Raw genomic sequence first — 17424 nt, 5'->3', positions numbered from 1 at the left:
CATAAAATTCTTTGGCGGAGGTTTGGTTTGAATCTCAAGCCACAATAAAGATTATTCCATTTGTAACAACCGAACAGAAGACATCAAGTGTTTATTTAAAATCTTATCACCATCAGGAGCAGTATTTATAAGTTACTATAACTGGCGCAGCCGAACCTATCAGCCGGAAGGAGGAAAAAGGACATACCATACCCGGAGAACTGAGAAGGACCGAAATGATAAAAACAATTATTTTTATAATTTATATGCAACAGTAAGTTTAAAATAATGATGTGATGGAAGTGAGGTGTGTGGTTTAAATAGAAAAAAAAGGGTGCACATATATAATAACTATACAATTTATAAAGGCATAAAATGAACAAAAACAAAGAAACGCATTTAGAAAATCTCGTATTAAGAACTAAGACAGGCACAGTTAAGGTCCATTTGAAGCCCAATAGGGTAACTGACATACATTTCCTGGAGGAGGCGACTAAAACAATTGTAACCTTACCAGTTTCAATAAACAATGGTTCATTTTTGATACAAACAACACTAGTGGAAGAAGGCTTAGAAATAACTGGTGGAATTTATTATGCAAGAAAGGGACAAGCCGGCCTGGAAGTTGTTAATTTCACAGGAAAAGAAAAGAAATTATACCTGGTAAAGCCCTTGGCTGTCACTGCATATGATTCCAAAGATTATGTAGAAATCAAAATGCTTAGACCATTTAAACAGGAGTTTGTAGGCAGGGAAATAAACACAATGGAGTTACCCGGGGGTGAAGAAAGGCATGCAAAGTTGGATATGTCGCATCTAAATACAGAAGAGGCGGGAAGCCTTAAAAAACTGTGTTCGGAATTTCCGAGTATTTTTCAGACAAAGGGAAATCAATTGACATTTACTAATGCGGTAACTCACTCAATTCCAACAACGGATGATATTCCTATCTATAAAAAGCCATACAGATATGGATTTAAACAAAGGGAAGAAATGAAAAATCAGATACAGGAGTTGCTAGAACAGGAAGTTATTAGGCACAGTCACTCACCTTGGAGTGCAGCAGTTTGGCTAGTACCAAAGAAGATGGACCTATCAGGAAAATAAAAGTGGAGATTGGTGGTCGATTTTAGGAAGTTGAATGAGAAGACAGTAAAGGATTGGTATCCGATGCCAGTAATTGGCGAAGTACTTGATAAACTGGAAAAGGCCATGTATTTCTCGGTATTAGACTTGGCTAGCGGATACCATCAGATTGAGATGGAAAAACAGGACATTCCAAAAACAGCATTTACAACAGATAATGGGCACTTTGAATATGTAAGGATGCCATTTGGAATGACAAATGCTCCAGCATTTGAATAGGATTAGTTACAGTATTGATTTGTTAACAGTGCACTTGAACAATATTGCGGAGAGCATATTGTTAGCGAAACTTCGCATTGTGCCTAAATTCATTTTAGCAGAGACAGAATTAAATAGAATTATACAGATTGCCGGGAGTCAAGGGCTCAAAATTGGTTCAAACGAACAATTATATGAACTAATAAATATACAGGCCCAAATAAATGAAACAGACATAATATCTAGGGTAAGAGCTCCAATTTTTGAGCCAACTGTCTATCAGTTATATCTTGTTATACCAATTCCAATTAATGGGACACATTTATTAGTATTACCAAATTATGTAGCAATTAAGAAGTATAAAATAAGCTTCTTTAACAACCAATCTTCAAAAGTTCATGAAACTTTTATTTGCGAGAGCGAAGAGTTTTGTGTTGATATAAAGGGAAAGGAGTGTTTAAGAAGATTTTAATGAACAAACCACCAATATGCGACTCAGTAAATCTAGAGGGGAGAGAAATGGTTTTGGCACCTGAGGATTGACACATATTCATTTCAATGCCTTGGACTTACCTGTAAACAACACATGTGGAGAAAAATATGCAAACTGTTCGATCGAAATAAATGGCATAAAGTATGATGGCCAAGTTATGGAACATAAAGTAAGCACATACTTATAAATAACACCAAACAGGAGTTAAACCAGAAGTTTTACATCTCGAAGATATGATAAACCTCAAAAAAGTAGTGTACCTAGGAAAAGTACAGGAAAGACATTTTTCCGTAATATACGGTATGTTGGTGCTTCTAACGATAACGGTACTGGCAATATGGAGAATTAGAAAAACAAAAACCATCTTCACCCCCAATGCTTTTCTGCACAATGTCGCTGGATATACCACAGATGTGGCCATCGCTCCACTCTCGGGGGGGAGGAGTTACCATACCGGTACCATCAACTACGCCACCGCCTAAACCTCCCCGTGCTACCTTTTTTCAATTGGACAGTGACCGGCAGCTAGCCGTTCGTTGTCCCACATAGGATCGACATAAGAAATGCAACATCAGCACAAGGCAGGATGTTGCTAAACGACACCCACTCAGCAGAGCTCTAGAAAATACTTTGTTAGCATTTACACACCCACACATACATAATTGTAAACACATAAAATTCTTTGGCGGAGGTTTGGTTTGAATCTCAAGCCACAATAAAGATTATTCCATTTGTAACAACCGAACAGAAGACATCAAGTGTTTATTTAAAATCTTATCACCATCAGGAGCAGTAATTAAAAGTTACTATAACTCGCTCGCTGCTGCATACATAAAAGCTATCCACTGTTCTCCAAGGGTTTCTAAAAAAATCTGATCACTAACAACTCTAAAAAGCTTATCAGCATCAGGCCTTGGGGTGCCATTCGTTTAATTTCAGCTTGCCAATAATTATATTGGTAACTGCCAAAATTTTACTAGTGACGAGCCACACTTACTAGTGACATGCCCCACGTTGTTGAGCGCCAATATTTGTAATGGTGGGCGTGGGTGCAGCGTTCTAGCGGATATTTTCCAAAAAGGTAGTAGTGTAAGGAATGGGCAACTTCTATTCTTGATCGCGAATCCTATTAGAATTCGTTGTAATGGATCCACCTAGTACTTCCTCTCTATCCAAATTTTGAACGCCGGCGGGACCCGTCTTAGGGCTAGCAGTCAGACGGGACGGGGTGAGTTCTTGGCAATCAATCTCTGGACGTCCATCACACTAATATATTACATAGTCCCTTTATCATAAACTTGTACTTTTGATTCTAACTATTGTTCAACTATTAAATGGGTTTATAGGTTGTGGTGTATGTCTACATTCTTTAAAAGCACTTTCTGATGTTGTTGAGAGGCTGGCTCTTTACCCTCCCTACCATGGTTGCCATAGCCGAGTTGTGTCAATCCCTAATACTAATGCTACCGAATTATCTCAACCCATGCATCTGTTACGTACGTTGCTTAAGAATTATACTTGCTAAACTCAATCCGTTGTTCTACAAATTGGTCAGCCATCGCAGGACTGCGTTTGTTGTAAAATAAAGGTTTAACATTACGTTAAATTGAATTAGCGCTGTCTAACAAATCTAACAAAATCACAACAAAAGATTACCGAAGCAAAAAATAAATAATGCGGTTGCGTCTCCTAACATGTGAGCGTTGCTGCCTTCAGATGTCCATGGGTCGAAATTAACCTCACTTCTGCACACATCCAGCTTAACCTTACTGGGGTCTGCTGCACATGTCGAATCTAACCTCACTGTGGCTTTTAGTGGGTTCTCCGGGACGCTGACCATGTAATTCGCCTATCGCTTTTCTTTCTACATTTAGGTTTTACAGCTCTCCCATGTTCGCTCCTTTACGCCTAGAGTCATCACTCAGGCTTCCCCATAGGGTCTGTTTTGACGGTAATGTGGAACAAAATCTAAATCAGCATATTTTCATATGAGGGGCTTGGGGTGCGCGTTATGAAATACTCACAGAGACCAGAATACTCTCTAGAGCTGATGTTTTTACTTGAAATACTTGAGCGAAATACACAAACGTAGCAGCACTTTTACCGTAGGCGTACGTTTACAAAATTCAAGTCAATTATGCACTTTGAGCGCGTATTCGTATGCGAAATACAACGGCTCTTTTACCGTAGGCGGACGGATGTATAAGCTGGAATTACGCTTTTAAAAGCGTATTCGTAACAAAACAACGTACACTTGTACCGTAGGCGGACGGATGAAAACTTTGGGGTTTTCGCTGAAGAAAATTCTAGAACTTCTGTTTTGTTCACCGATCGTTGGAAAAAAAGTATTCCCGCAGTCGCTTGGGGGTTACTTTTTTTAGGAAGTTGGCAAGTCTCGTACGCAGGTCGAAGAGTTGCGTTCCGATATTGGAAGTCGGTTCCAATATAGCTAACTGTCGCAAGCTCTTTGCTGCCGAACTTATATTTGATTTTCGCCCATTACTTCTTGACAATATAAACATTTGCAAGAATACTGATGTGATCCACTTGCATAACAAGCGACTTGGCGGCGTCCTGACAAGACCCCAAAGTGTCACAATGAGCGAAAAGAATAGTGAATAAATCATTTATGGTGACTGCTTCCTTGGACGACACACTACAGTTAGTTTGTTGGATACATTCGTCGGCAGAGTCAATTACCCTACGCAACTCAGTGATATTCAAATATTAGCGGTTGGCAACGAAAGAAAATTCTGAATAAAAGATATGACGATTTTCAAATTTCTCCCACGCATCTTGAAAAAAATCTCAATACAAACGGCAATATGATAAATTAAGGACAGTGCTTCACCATCTAAATAAGATTTAGATAATACCACTTTTGCCACTTGGAAAGTTTTTCGTTATTATCTACTGAACTAAAGAACAAATCACTAAACTGGCTCCAATCGTCTTATTTGTATACGGGAATCCGAACTTTCTCAAACCTTAAATTCGCTGCTCCCGATGAGGTATAAATAAGTTCCAGAAGTTGGTTTTTGTACCTCGAATAGACGTTCTACTGTACTCCATAGCAAAATTTTCTGCTGGTCCTGTCCATGATCTTGACCACCCATCTCGTTAAAGGCTTAACTAAAAATAGCGTACGGGCAATAGAACTTGTTCTCGTGTTCAGGTATATCCAAGCCAGGGTCTTCAGACACCTCCTCCATGTTAAATTCCACTAATTCATCGGAGAGCTCCATAAAATGGTTTAATGTGGCTACTAGACGATCCAGCTATAGTTGCAGTGCTACTGTGCACCACGTTGTTGAATGGTCTGATGCATTATTGTGTTCATAACGAAAAAGGCGGCTTATTTGTCTTTTATTATTAACAAAGAAGCACAAAATCAATCGCGGGTATTTGGCTCCTCGAAAGAACCAAACTTTGTTATGTTTACAAATAAAGTGGTTTTACAAAAGGTTTTAAATTTTAAATTTAACTATATAATTCAATACTTATGCAGATCTAGGGCATTTTCAGCTATGCGTGTGAACTTAAAGCTTATATGTAGAAAACAAATAATAGAAAATTATAATAATATTGATGTTCAATTAAATGACCGAACTATTTCTCAACAATGTCAAATGGCTGGCCAGGATGCCAAGCTGTACAAGTTCCACTTCTCTGGGAGTCATCTGTCAAGGACATATCAACCTGGTATGACAAATAAAAAATTTATTTGTTCGAAAATATGAATTTGAAAAATACCAAATTGGTATGTTCGAAATTTCAATTTGATATGTTTGAAGAAATCAAAATGATATGGCAACATAAGGGACCAAAGTTGACATTCAAAAATTCCCCATTGATGACCAGTTCTTGGTCCACAGAAATTGGGCTTAAATGTTTAATCCTTTGAATTAAATGACGATCGATAATATTATATTTATTAAAAATGTTAGATTTATTCATATTTAATGATGATATATAGAGCACTTTCCAAGTAAAGCAAGGTGAATTAATTTTTGTATTATTATTACAACTTTGTAATGCTGCGCATGTTTTCGCAGTATTTTTTAACCCTCCCCTTAGAATTCCGCTAACGAAGTTGTCGGTGATGTAAGCAGCAAGCCGCCCATCTGGGAGTTCATGTTATCTTTTAACAACTCGACAAATTCATCTTCGGCGACTTTATATTTCAGTCTAATATGGAAGTTGTGCATATCCGAAACATAATGGCTGAAGGTTTCGTGCGGCCCTTTCTAGCGTTCCATTAATTCCTTGACTTTCATAAGGTCACTTCCGGTAGTGGAAAACGGTTGTGTAATCTTCTGTGTCAACGTAAAGTAGTTGAAGTCGAATTCTTCTGCTTTGTCCTTCATCAGTTGCTAATACAATTTAGTGGCCGCTCCAGCCAGTAGAATATGGAATTCGCCAAAGACATGTTGCCGGCTTATGCCATACAACTCTTGCAACCGGTCATAGCGGAAAAGAAAACTTTCAACTGTCATACCGCGGCGGGAACTTTAGGTTCCATTTTTCAAACCTGACTCCTTTTGGGTTCGATCTACCTCCTTTTGAAGCTGGTGACTAGTCTCCATCTCGTTGGTTCGGTACTGTATGTGCGATGGTGTATCTATCCTCCTGGGTGTTCTTAGCCGGTGCATCTGGCTTTTTGAAAACTATCGGTGGGACTTAGAATAATTTGGGGCGGTAATAGCGGTCCATTTTGCGCTGACCTTATACATGACGCATACCGCAATTCTGCCACTTCTGAGCGCCACCGACGGCTCCTTCCAAATCGTATGATTGGTCCAGATGGTTTTCTTCGGACAGGTAGATAACCTGTCGCCATTGATAATGTGAGAGCTCCCACGACTCTCTTTTAGGTGAATCGGCTAGCCTTGGAGCGCTCGCACTCCGGGGTTGCTGATTCTCCCCTCGCGTTGTTGCTCGGGTCACTCTTCCGGTGCTGGGTTGGAATGAAACCTTTTTCTTGGCCCCCTTCATTTATGTAGTTGGCCCTCTTTTTAGGCCACCTCCTATTAGAAAAGTTTGCACCTCCGTGATGATTAATAAAGGCACACAATTTTTCGCTCAGTATCACAGAATCATCTTGATAATTGTTAAGCACCCGATCAGCAACGTAAACGCTGAATAATTCGACAACATATGATTATATATTGGGTAAGTAAGAAACTACTTATATTGTTTTCCAGGCACTTTAAATATTTATTCTCGCTATGTTGGAGAAGAGAGAGGCTTACTAAATTGTGTGATCCCGAAACTCTGCATCTTTTCGAAGATCTTGGAATTTAACTGCATACCATTGTCCGAGTTTAATAATTCCGTGATGCCGAATTCGTAAAACGTCTCGTGAATGAGGAAATCTTCAACGTTCGAGGCAGTAGCTTCCTTTATGGCCTTCAACAACGTTTATATGGTTAAGTGATCCACGACGTTAAAAATCTAGGCAAGAATTTTTTTCGACCTTGGATATTTCCAAAGGAAGTCGATGCATAGTTTCTGGAATGGCTGTTCCGTCTGGTCTCTTTCTCCAACACCGACTTGCTTCTGGAAATTTGGTGCCTTCGCACCCACGCACAAACTCCCGAACATAACTGGCCAGTAGTACTGCCGTCGCATGTTTTCCAGAGGCTTTCTCCTTCCGCCATGAGAAGCTGTTGGGTCCGTATGTGCAAGCTCATTCGATCTTTAAGTCCGGTAAGTTTTTCAAGTCCTTCCCCACATCCTTTACTAACTTCAGGTATTTTTCTCCAAAGAACTCGATGGTTTCGAAACCCAACAACTCTGTCGCATCCAATGCTAGATCTTCCACACAAAAGGGTGTCTGCCACGACGTTTTGCTTCTTTTCCGGTGCTCTATATTGGAGTGGAATCCTTGAAGATGTATTGACCTCCGTACCAACCTTCCCCTTCACAAACATGAGTCAATTCAAGCTTGCGTGATCTGTGATGCAGGTGAATGGCATCCCTTTGACTACCCATGAGAGCAGCGAGACACTCTTCCTCGGTAACGATGTAATTCAGCTAATGCCTATTCATCCTCGCCAATTAAAAGGCAACCGGCTGTTCCTGTCCGTCGTCGTCTCTCTGAAAAAAGCACCACCCCGACTTCAACGGGTGACACATAGCATTGAATGAAGAATGTCCCTTGAAGTTCGCATGCACAAAGACTGATCTTGTCGTTAAGGTCATTTACAAGGACAAACCGGCAACCTGGGCCTCTGAACTCAAAGAAAACTTTGAGTTAGAAGTTTTCTTCGGCGATTCTTTGAGCGGAATGGCCAAAGTCGTGAGTTCCTTTATAAAACAAGCAGTCCCGGAGAACGCTCTCACCTCCTTCTTGGTTCTCGGCTCTGGCATCCTCCTGATCACTGCCACTCGTCCTGGATCCATCCCTAGCCGCCCTCCACCAACGATAAAACCAAGGTACATCAGGGACTTGAAGCAAATCTTTGCCTTATACATACCTTTAGATCATCCCGCTGCTTTTAGAACTTCTGTGACTCGGGGAAGGTACTTTAGATGCGTTTGAGCAGTGTAAAGTAGTTTCTTAGGCTGGGATGCGGCTCAGTCTGGTCAGGATCCCCTTTACAGAAAAATGTATAAAGGATGGGACATGGATTGGAGATAACTGGTAGGCGGACATTAGGTGGAAGTTATCCGCCCCATTTAATCGATCAATATGGCAAGCGCCACAAGTGGCCTGGAAGGGGCAAAATGCGATCTAGCCGGCACGCCTGATCTCCCTTAGTATTCGCCGAGGGGGTCACATGTGCTCTTTTGGCCAACCTTGTTGGAGTCCCTACTGTACCGCAGGCAGTCACTGGTGGGGCAGGGGCGCCGGCAAGTGGTAAGCAACTCCGGAGACGAGACTTATTCTGGGCTCAGCCTAAAATAAGGGTATTTTCTGGTCGGCTTGTCCGTAAGATGTAAGATTTTAATATAAATTTTATGTCGACAATACAGGTTTTATTCAAGAGTTTTCTTCATATTCCTCGTTTTAGTATCTCTGCTGAAATATTGCCTTTCGCAAGTTTCTTACATATTTTTCTCGTAGCTTAATTTCTAGATCTAGCACTTGAACACATAATTCAAGGGGCGTCTCTAACCTACCCTAACCTTGTAACACCGCATCGAGATCGGAAAACCTTCCAAACACGTGGTTGATGGCCTGCTTGGAAGTTTTCGTGACCACTCGGTGCGGGTCTTGCATCTCACTCACCCATCTCACTCCTGCACACACGTGGCGTCGGGTTCGTGTGTTTTCCTTGTCTTGCGGCGCCTATCTTCTCGCCGCTGGTCCTGGGCGGGGAGATCTACACCGTCCTTGTCCTCGTCCTGCTGCTTCTGCTCCTGCCGGGCCAGCGTCAAACGACCGCTGGTTTGTCCTGTTCTTGTTGTCCCTGCTGTACTCCTCCTTCGTCGCCACTCGCCTGAGCCTAAAATGTGGATCGCTTCACGATTTTGCGTCCGTGTCAATCGACCACTCGCAAATCACTGACTCCCAGTTTGTGTCCAGCTTCTTGTCTTGACACTGTTTTCTCGAAACTTCCATGATCTTATCTACCTCACGCTCGCACTTGAGCGGGCCCCTGGTGTGCCAGTTTTCTGGGGTTGACTTCGCTGGCGTACGAAGTCCCGCGTATGTCGCGATCTTATTGTCCTCTCCCTCACTCCTATGGCTGGAGTTGGCGCGTGCCAGTTTTTCGTGGGGAGTTCTCGCTTTGTGTGTGCGTGTGAGGTGAGCTTTGGGCTCGCTAGCGGTGGGTGTTCCGCTTGACTATCGTGTGTGGGTGTTCGTGTCTAGTCTTAACCTACGATTAATACTTAACTTATGTACTAATACTTTTATTTGTGAGGAGCCGTATGGTTCCTTACATTCCCCTCCTACTTCGGGGGGCGTTGCGAAATAGTGATCTCGTCCTTATTGATGTGGACCCGGATGATGTGGCGGTTCCCCTCCACCCTGTTGCGCCAATGTGGTGGGTCCACTCCTCGCCCTCCGGCGTTGCTTGGCGGGAGCGGTCGTCGCGGCGCAACGCCGCTGCGTCCTGCGCAGGTGCGGCTTCTGCTTGGTCCTGGGCCGGGAGATCTACACCGTCCTGTTCGAGGGATCGTTTTTGCTGCTCCACCCAGTCCATCTCTTCCGCCCAGCTCGCGAAAATGGGTGGTTCCTCTCCTTTGTCTTCATCGTCCGCCTCTGTGGCTGTAACCTTGGTGTTGGGCTGCTCGTCTGCCACCAGGGCTGGCATCTTCTGATCAGCGTCACCTCCAGTGGGTTCGAGGAACGCCTCCAGGCCTGGCATCTCCTCATCGGCGTCGCCTCCAGTGGGCTCGAGAAACGCCTCCAAGGCTGGCATCTCCTCATCGGCGTCGCCTCCAGTGAGTTCGAGGAACACCTCCAGCCAGGCTCGGGTGGCTCGCCGCAGTTGCCTACGACTGCCTTGCTGCGCTGGTGGGTGTAGGGGCGTGTGTACCCACGGTTGCTCCTCACCAACGTATCTCTCGGAGTATGTTGGGCTCTCGCGATAGAGCTCCTCCCGGACTCGAGTCTTAAGTGGGCTTTCGTTCCCGGTGCTGCTCGTGCCGGAGTCTACCGTGCTCACCAGGCTGCTTAACTCCCACTCACCCGCTCTCTCCTCTCCGGAAGAGGCTGGTGTCGGCGGAGCGGTGGGACGGTTGTCCTCGCCGTCGGTGGTGACGATGCCTTCCGGGGTCGGGTTGGTCAGCCCGCTTGACGTATTGGTCGGCTAGCTTGGCATGTTGGTGTCCGCTTCGTTGTCGTCCTTCTCCCAAGGGTACTCTAGCAAGACGCCATTCTCCAGCCGCCATAGGTGGGGCACGCTGCGGTCTAGCGCGGCTTCCCTGGGCTCGGGCCCGGGGCACGGGGCTCCACGCACTTGATCATGTGCCACCAATCAGGGGAATTCCCCGTCGTCGAATCTGTGAAGAGACAATGGATTAGTTTTGGGTTTTCCAAAGTGGTTTACCTATCGTTTTGTTAGACGGGTCAAGATGGACTAAGACGGATCAATTAGTGGTTAGTTTTCCGGAGGGTTAGTTTGTGCAGCACTTCCCCCTTAGGGGAGTAAGGACGTTGGGAAGGCGCACCTCCCATCAAGTGGCCATTCTCAGTGGCCTGTCTCGTAAATTGCTCGTAGCTTATTCTACGGTATCCACAGGATCTTCGTGGTCATCGTGCTTCTGTTGTGTTAGTTCCTGGGTTCCTCTGGGATACGTTGCCTCTTTCAGGTCGGCCAGTGCTGCGGTTCTGCGTTGTCTTCCGTGGACTTGCTGAAGTCGTAAATGGCTGGCCAGGATGCCAAGCTGTACAAGTTCCACTTCTCTGGGAGTCATCTGTCAAGGACATATCAACCTGGTATGACAAATAAAAAATTTATTTGTTCGAAAATATGAATTTGAAAAATACCAAATTGGTATGTTCGAAATTTCAATTTGATATGTTTGAAGAAATCAAAATGATATGGCAACATAAGGGACCAAAGTTGATATTCAAAAATTCCCCATTGATGACCAGTTCTTGGTCATTGCAAATTGTTTAATCCTTTGAATTAAATGACGATCGATTATATTATATTTATTAAAAATGTTAGATTTATTCATAGTTAATGATGATATATAGAGCACTTTCCAAGTAAAGCAAGGTGAATTAATTTTTGTATTATTATTACAACTTTGTAATGCTGCGCATGTTTTCGCAGTATTTTTTAGCCCTCCCCTTAGAATTCCGCTAACGAAGTTGTCGGTGATGTTAGCAGCAAGCCGCCCATCTGGGAGTTCATGTTATCTTTTAACAACTCGACAAATTTATCTTCGGCGACTTTATATTTTAGTCTAATATGGAAGTTGGGCATATCCGAAACATAATGGCTGAAGGTTTCGTGCGGCCCTTTCTAGCGTTCCATTAATTCCTTGACTTTCATAAGGTCACTTCCGGTAGTGGAAAACGCTTGTGTAATCTTCTGTGTCAACGTAAAGTAGTTGAAGTCGAATTCTTCTGCTTTGTCCTTTATCAGTTGCTAATACAATTTAGTGGCCGCTCCAGCCAGTAGAATATGGAATTCGCTAACGACATGTTGCCGGCTTATGCCATACAACTCTTGCAACCGGTCATAGCGGAAGAGAAAACTTTCAACTGTCATACCGCGGCGGGAACTTTAGGTTCCATTTGTCAAACCTGACTCCTTTTGGGTTCGATCTACCTCCTTTTGAAGCTGGTGACTAGTCTCCATCTCGTTGGTTCGTTACTGTATGTGCGATGGTGTATCTATCCTCCTGGGTGTTCTTAGCCGGTGCATCTGGCTTATACATGACGCATACCGCAATTCTGCCACTTCTGAGTGCCACCGACGGCTCCTTCCAAATCGTATGATTGGTCCAGATGGTTTTCTTCGGACAGGTAGATAACCTGTCGCCATTGATAATGTGACTCCCACGACTCTCTTTTAGGTGAATCGGCTAGCCTTGGAGCGCTCGCACTCCGGGGTTGCTGATTCTCCCCTCGCGTTGTTGCTCGGGTCACTCTTCCGGTGCTGGGTTGGAATGAAACCTTTTTCTTAGCCCCCTTCATTTATGTAGTTGGCCCTCTTTTTAGGCCACCTCCTATTAGAAAAGTTTACACCTCCGTGATGATTAATAAAGGCACACAATTTTTCGCTCAGTATCACAGAATCATCTTGATAATTGTTAAGCACCCGATCAGCAACGTAAACGCTGAATAATTCGACAACATATGATTATATATTGGGTAAGTAAGAAACTACTTATATTGTTTTCCAGGCACTTTAAATATTTATTCTCGCTATGTTGGAGAAGAGAGAGGCTTACTAAATTGTGTGATCCCGAAACTCTGCATCTTTTCGAAGATCTTGGAATTTAACTGCATACCATTGTCCGAGTTTAATAATTCCGTGATGCCGAATTCGTAAAACGTCTCGTGAATGAGGAAATCTTCAACGTTCGAGGCAGTAGCTTCCTTTATGGCCTTCAACAACGTTTATATGGTTAAGTGATCCACGACGTTAAAAATCTAGGCAAGAATTTTTTTCGACCTTGGATATTTCCAAAGGAAGTCGATGCATAGTTTCTGGAATGGCTGTTCCGTCTGGTCTCTTTCTCCAACACCGACTTGCTTCTGGAAATTTGGTGCCTTCGCACCCACGCACAAACTCCCGATCATGGCTGACCAGTAGTACTGCCGTCGCATGATTTCCAGAGTCTTTCTCATTCCGCCATGAGAAGCTGTTGGGTCCGTATGTGCAAGCTCATTCGATCTTTAAGTCCGGTAAGTTTTTCAAGTCCTTCCCCACATCCTTTACTAACTTCAGGTATTTTTCTCCAAAGAACTCGATGGTTTCGAAACCCAACAACTCTGTCGCATCCAATGCTAGATCTTCCACACAAAAGGGTGTCTGCCACGACGTTTTGCTTCTTTTCCGGTGCTCTATATTGGAGTGGAATCCTTGAAGATGTATTGACCTCCGTACCAACCTTCCCCTTCACAAACATGAGCCAATTCAAGCTTGCGTGATCTGTGAATGGCATCCCTTTGACTACCCATGAGAGCAGCGAGACACTCTTCCTCGGTAACGGTGTAATTCAGCTAATGCCTATTCATCCTCGCCAATTAAAAGGCAACCGGCTGTTCCTGTCCGTCGTCGTCTCTCTGAAAAAAGCACCACCCCGACTTCAACGGGTGACACATAGCATTGAATGAAGAATGTCCCTTGAAGTTCGCATGCACAAGGACTGATCTTGTCGTTAAGGTCATTTACAAGGACAAACCGGCAACCTGGGCCTCTGAACTCAAAGAAAACTTCGAGTTAGCAGTTTTCTTCGGCGATTCTTTGAGCGGAATAGCCAAAGTCGTGAGTTCCTTTATAAAACAAGCAGTCCCGAAGAACGCTCTCACCTCCTTCTTGGTTCTCGGCTCTGGCATCCTCCTGATCACTGCCACTCGTCCTGGATCCATCCCTAGCCGCCCTCCACCAACGATAAAACCAAGGTACATCAGGGACTTGAAGCAAATCTTTGACTTATACATACCTATAGATCATCTCGCTGCTTTTAGAACTTCTGTGACTCGGGGAAGGTACTTTAGATGCGTTTGAGCAGTGTAAAGTAGTTTCTTAGGCTGGGATGCGGCTCAGTCTGGCCAGGATCCCCTTTACAGAAAAATGTATAAAGGATGGGACATGGATTGGAGATAACTGGTAGGCGGACATTAGGTGGAAGTTATCCGCCCCATTTAATCGATCAATAAGACTGAGAGAAATGTTTATTTGGATACAATTAGGTAAATAAAGGCCCCGCGGGGCACTCTTCAGGTACTCCTATTGGGTCTGACTCGTGGCAAGCGCCATAAGTGGCCTGGAAGGGGCAAAATGCGATCTAGCCGGCACGCCTGATCTCCCTTAGCGTTCGCCGAGGGGGTCACATGTGCTCTTTTGGCCAACCTTGTTGGAGTCCCTACTGTACCGCAGGCAGTCACTGGTGGGGCAGGGGCGCCGGCAAGTGGTAAGCAACTCCGGAGACGAGACTTATTCTGGGCTCAGCCTAAAATAAGGGTATTTTCTGGTCGGCTTGGCCGACCCCGGGCAAAAATAGACATGTAAGATTTTAATATAAATTTTATGTCGACAATACAGGTTTTATTCAAGAGTTTTCTTCATATTCCTCGTTTTAGTATCTCTGCTGAAATATTGCCTTTCGCAAGTTTCTTACATATTTTTCTCGTAGCTTAATTTCTAGATCTAGCACTTGAACACATAATTCTAGGGGCGTCTCTAGCCTACCCTAACCTTGTAACACCGCATCAAGATCGGAAAACCTTCCAAACACGTGGTTGATGGCCTGCTTGGAAGTTTTCGTGACCACTCGGTGCGGGTCTTGCATCTCACTCACCCATCTCACTCCTGCACACACGTGGCGTCGGGTGCGTGTGTTTTCCTTGTCTTGCGGCGCCGATCTTCTCGCCGCTGGTCCTGGGCGGGGAGATCTACACCGTCCTTGTCCTCGTCCTGCTGCTGCTGCTCCTGCCGGGCCAGCGTTAAACGACCGCTGGTTTGTCCTGTTCTTGTTGTCGCTGCTGTACTCCTCCTTCGTCGCCACTCGCCTGAGCCTAAAATGTGGATCGCTTCACGATTTTTCGTCCGTGTCAATCGACCACTCGCAAATCACTGACTCCCAGTTTGTGTCCAGCTTCTTGTCTTGGCACCGTTTTCTCGAAACTTCCATGATCTTATCTTCCTCTCGCTCGCACTTGAGCGGGCCCCTGGCGTGTGCCAGTTTTCTGGGGTTGACTTCGCTGGCGTGCGAAGTCCCGCTTATGTTGCGATCCTCTCCCTCACTCCTATGGCTGGAGTTGGCGCGTGCCAGTTTTTCGTGGGGAGTTCTCGCTTTGTGTGTGTGTGTGAGGTGAGCTTTGGGCTCGCTAGCGGTGGGTGTTCCGCTTGATGTGTGTTCGTGCCTAATCTTAACCTACGATTAATACTAAACTTATCTACTAATACGATTAATACTAAACTACTAATACTTTTATTTGTGAGGAGCCGTATGGTTCCTTACATTCCCCTCCTACTTCGGGGGGCGTTGCGAAATAGTGATCTCGTCCCGCTTATTGATGTGGACCCGGATGATGTGGCGGTTCCCCTCCACCCTGTTGCGCCAATGTGGTGGGTCCACTCCTCGCCCTCCGGCGTTGCTTGGCGGGAGCGGTCGTCGCGGCGCAACGCCGCTGCGTCCTGCGCAGGTGCGGCTTCTGCTTGGTCCTGGGCCGGGAGATCTACACCGTCCTGTTCGAGGGATCGTTTTTGCTGCTCCACCCAGTCCATCTCTTCCGCCCAGCTCGCGAAAATGGGTGGTTAGGCGCCTTTGTCTTCATCGTCCGCCTCTGTGGCTGTAACCTTGGTGTTGGGCTGCTCGTCTGCCACCAGGGCTGGCATCTTCTGATCGGCCTCCAGGCCTGGCATCTCCTCATCGGCGTCGCCTCCAGTGGGTTCGAGAAACGCCTCCAAGGCTGGCATCTCCTCATCGGCGTCGCCTCCAGTGAGTTCGAGGAACACCTCCAGCCAGGCTCGGGTGGCTCGCCGCAGTTGCCTACGACTGCCTTGCTGCGCTGGTGGGTGTAGGGGCGTGTGTACCCACGGTTGCTCCTCACCACCGTCTCTCTCGGAGTATGTTGGGCTCTCGCGATAGAGCTCCTCCCGGACTCGAGTCTTAAGTGGGCTTTCGTTCCCGGTGCTGCTCGTGCCGGAGTCTACCGTGCTCACCAGGCTGATTAACTCCCACTCACCCGCTCTCTCCTCTCCGGAAGAGGCTGGTGTCGGCGGAGCGGTGGGACGGTTGTCCTCGCCGTCGGTGGTGACGATGCCTTCCGGGGTCGGGGTCTAATCCCGAGATGCCCCGCTGTCGGCTGGTCATGGCACTTCAACAGCACCCGCGGTCGGTGTTCTTTGGCCACACACAGCTTCCCTGGCACGGATTCCTCATCGTCGGGCCGTGATCGTATATGTCGATATAACTGCTCGTTCTCGTATACGTAGTCCGGGAAATCTTCTGGTTTTTCCTGTACTAGTTTTAGCATCCGCTGGTACTAAGTGTTCTCGGGGGCGTCTTCCTGAATCCTCTGTATTACATCTAAAGGCTGTCGGCGCAAAGCATCTGCGACTATGTTTTGGTATCCGCGTCTGTATTGGGCGTCAAACTGATACTGTTGCAGCTTTAACGACAAGCGCGCTATTCGGCCAGTGGGGCTATCGATTGAGTTAAGCCACTTCAGCGCGAGGTGGTCTGTTCTTACTTCAAATCGATACCCTTCCAAATAACAACGTAACTTCCTGATGACCCATACAATGGCCAGACACTCCTTCTCTGTGGCCGAATAATTCTCTTTAGCGGCGATGAGACGTCGGCTAGCAAATGCGATGACGCGCTCCGTGCCTTGGATTTTCTGAGTTAAGACGGCTCCAAGACCTATGTCGCTGGCATCGGTTTGAAGGACAAATTTCTCGCTGAAATCCGGGCATGCCAGCACGGGTGCCTCCGTGAGTTTCCTTTTAGGTTCCTCGAATGCATCTTGTTGCTCCTGCTGCCATTGCCACTGTCTCCTTTTCTTGAGAAGTCCGGACATGGGCTGTACAATGCTCGCGAAGTTAGGTACAAATCGACTGTACCAAGAGGCGATTCCGAGACAGTTGGCGCACGGCCGCGATCTTCTCAGGATCCTTGTGGATTCCTTCCTCGCTAATGACATGTCCTAAATATACTAGACTACGCTTGAAGAAACTGCATTTCTTCGAATTGAGGCGAAGGTTCGCCTTTCGTAGCCGTTGGAATACTTCCTGTCGGTGAAGATCATGCTCCTCGAGTGTGGCTCCTATGACAATAATGTCATCCAAGTACGCAAATGCATGGGTCTCCAGGTCAGGTCCTATAACACTATCGAGTGCTCGCTGAAACGTCGCTGTTGCCGAGTGTAGGCCAAGCGGCATGACCTTCCAGTGATAGAGTCCTCTCCCTGGCACTGTAAAGGCTGTGCACTCGCGACTAGCCTTGGCCACCGGGATCTGCCAGTA

Source organism: Drosophila suzukii, chromosome 3 (genome assembly GCF_043229965.1).
Source record: "Drosophila suzukii chromosome 3, CBGP_Dsuzu_IsoJpt1.0, whole genome shotgun sequence".
In the NCBI taxonomy this organism is placed as follows: domain Eukaryota; kingdom Metazoa; phylum Arthropoda; class Insecta; order Diptera; family Drosophilidae; genus Drosophila; species Drosophila suzukii.
Note: the sequence above shows the minus strand (reverse complement) of the source record.